The sequence below is a fragment of the Cupressus sempervirens genome, chromosome 4 (assembly GCF_028749045.1).
Source record: "Cupressus sempervirens isolate cs-2001-9-10 chromosome 4, ASM2874904v1, whole genome shotgun sequence".
Taxonomy (NCBI): Eukaryota; Viridiplantae; Streptophyta; class Pinopsida; order Cupressales; family Cupressaceae; genus Cupressus; species Cupressus sempervirens.
Genome location: NC_143121.1, coordinates 559,575,535 through 559,579,265, shown reverse-complemented (window position 1 = coordinate 559,579,265; position 3,731 = coordinate 559,575,535).

The following is a 3,731-nucleotide window of genomic DNA, read 5'->3' as shown; positions in this document are numbered from 1 at the left end:
ATCAGCAACCTCATAATCTAATACCTCCAATAATGGCACAACCTACTTTTCCATTTTCTCTCCCAAGCCTTATAAATTGATGATCTCAAGAATATACCTGCAATTGCCCTTCCAAAGTTCTATGGCCTTGCAATTGAAGACCTTGATACTTTCTTGTTTGAATTTGACATACTTTATCATAGTTTTGACTACAACATTGATTCCCATAAGCTCAAATTGTTTCCAACAACATTGAAAGAATCAACTCTATGATGGTTCATGGGCTTAAGAGCTAATGCAATAGGAACTTGGGATGAAATGGAAACTCTATTTCTTGATAAATATAAAGAGTATTGGAAAGCATCTGGCTCAAGAGGAGATGATGTCTTCAAGATATCATAGAAGGAGGAAGGAATACTAGAAGACTATGTTTCACATTTCTTATATACACTGCAGAAGAACCCTCAATATGTGTTGTCTAAGGATTCACAAAAGCTAGTCTTTCTAAGAGGTGTGAATGATAACTATCTAGAAGCACTGGACCTAATGGCTGGTGGTGATGTATATCAAACTTCCTGGGATGATATTAAGAAGATCTATTAGAACTATTCAATGAAAACCATGAAGAAAGGCCAAGGATCTCATTCCATAGTCACTAAAGGAATCAACCAAGGTATTTCAAAGCTCAAGATATTTAATATATTGTGATATTGCTAGTAGGATTGAACTGTGTGATTTTTGAGTCAAACTCATTGACCCATGCTTCATGAGTAGTGATTCAACATGAATCCATCTCTCATGAGAATAAATGGAACACTTATCACTCATTGGGTCTAGGTGATGCTCATAGGGGTGAAGCGCAATTTGACTTGCTATGGAAGTTATCTCCTACTTATCAATTGATGAGCTTAAGGGGCTTTCTAATGAATGGTTCATAAGGCACAACGCTTGGTGAAGGTTTTGTGCTTCACCCTTGTGAGTATCACCTAGATCCAATGAGTGATAAGTGTTCCATTTATTCTCACGAGAGATGGATTCATGTTGAATCACTACTCATGAAACATGGGTCATTGAGTTTGACTCAAAAATCACACAGTTAAATACTGATAGCAATATCACATTTTGACTTGCTGTGGAAATCAAATCCTACCTATCAATCTAATATATTATCATATTTCAAATAGAACATCATCAATGATGTCACTACAAATCTTAACACCATGACTATAAAGAAGAAGTATGCAAAAGCTAAGTTGCAACTATCTAAATAGTACCCTCATTGTTGGAAGCAAAAGAAGGATTGCCAATGTAAACTGGTTGCAAGCATGGAGAACCAACATCTTCTAACTGAGAAACTCAAGATAGATGGAGATGATGAGAAAGTATTTTTTGTTGCTCAATGCTGACCATAGGCTCAATGTGAAGGTATGCAAATTCATATGGTAATCAATGGAAAAACCATAATCCTCAAGGTCCTCCACAATATCAACCTAATTGGAATAATGCTAGGCAAAACAACCCACAAGAACCCCAATGGCCTCAGAATTCCCAATCATCCTAGCCTAACCAATGGAAAAACCAATAAAACTATTGGCAAAACCAGTAAAACCAATGGCAACCACCCCAAGGGAATTGATAGTCTACAAACCAATGGAGGGGATCTCAATAGTGGCCTAACCAAAATACCAGTACTCCACAATTACCACCTCCAGTTGAACAACCTACTCTAATGCCACCACCTACAAATCCTAGACCTCAAAAGCAGACACAGTTACCTACACAACCTCAACCAAATCCAAATAGCCAATAGCCACAGTAGCCCATGTATAGTACTGATGCTCAAGAATATCCTACTTATGCTTTGAGTGTTGTAGATATACATCTAAGATTTGGTACAACTTTACCAGTACTTAAATCACCTCTTATAACTAAAATACCAAATCCTCCTAGAATATTAGAACCCTCAATTGCTGAAATAGTTGACCCAACCAATCTCACCATGTCAACCCAAGCTCAACCAGCAATAGAACCTCCTTTTCTAGAAAAGTTTATACAAAGAAAACCTATGCAAGTAGAGGAACAACCTTTTGATATTGTTGAGTAGTTGAAGAACATACATGTCCAAATACCCCTATTCCAAGCCATTAAAGATGTTCCAATCTATGGAAAATCTATTAGAGATGCTTGCCTAAAGAAGCCTAGAAGGAAGAAAAAGGACCACACCATAGTTGATGTTGTAGGACAACTGGCTGACATTATGTTAGGAAAATAAATCACACCAAAATATTCTGATCCAGATTGTCCAGTAGTAAATGTTAGTATAAATGGTCAGTTTGTTAAAAATGCTTTAATAGATCTTGGTGTTTCTATAAATGTCATGACCAAGGACACTATGAAGAAGTTGAAAATAGAAGGATTAAGGGCTACTCCAAACATTCTTGAACTTGTAGATAGCTCTACTATCACCCCTAATGGGATGATAGAAAACCTAGTTGTAACCTTAGATTCTCTAGAGTATCCTTTAGACTTCATGATTTTATCCCCCAAAGTTAATCTATCTAGTTACCCTATCATCCTAGGTTGACCATGGTTAACCACAACTGATGTAAATATAAATTGTAGATTAGGGAACATGACCATATCCAATGGCCAAGAAACAAATAAATTTGATTTATATCCTCCCATACAACCATTACTATATTTGAGCACATTTGTTTGGCCAGGTTTAGGGGATGAAGAAGAAAAGTTAAATTATATAGCACAACTCATGATGTTGCATAGACAATCCTTTCTAAAGTTGCAAGGGGAAGATTCAGTACTTCAAAGTATCCTTACTAATAGTTGTGTTGTAGAAAAAGATGTATCTAAAAGTTCTGTGTTGAAATTAATCACATATGAGGAATGCGATGAGAGTTGTACTCTGCTCAATGAACCTGACATTCTTCATCCACTCTTACCCTATGAATTAGAAGCAATTCCAATCTTTGAAGTTTCTATGATAGAGTCTACAACTATTGGTGAACTGTCTATAGGTCATAATCTCCATGTTAATCCCAAATTAACACCCACATAGATGGAACAATTAACAAAATTGCTTTAAAGGCATGAAAAAGAATTTGCATGGGACTATAGTGATATGAAAGGGTTGAGTCCTACATTGTGCACCCATAGGATATACACCAATAAAGGTTTTCTACCACTTTGTCAACCCTAGAGAAGGATAAATCCAAGCCTTAGGGAGATAGTTAAAGCTGAATTGCAAAAATTGCTTGATGTTGGTTTTATTTATCCTATATCTAATAGTAGATGGGTGTCACCCCTGGTCATAGTGCCCAAAAAGGGATGAAAATAGAGAATTTTTGTAGATTATAGAGAATTGAACAAGGCCACCAAAAAGAATCACTTTCCTTTACCATTTATAGACCAAGTTCTAGACACTCTAATTGGAAAGAAGTATTTCTCTTTTCTAGATGGGTATAGTGGTTATAATCAAATTAGTATTGCTCCTGAAGATCAAGACAAAACCACATTTACATGCCCATGGGGTACTTTTGCATACTCTATTTTACCATTTGGTCTATGTAATGCTCCTGCAACATTCCAATGAGCTATTATTAGCATCTTTGCTGATATATCACATGATTGTATGAAAATATATATGGATGATTTCACAACATTTGGAGTCACTTTTGAGGAAGCAATGATGAATCTTGAAAAGGTTTTGGTAAGGTTTCAAGAACATAATTTGGCAC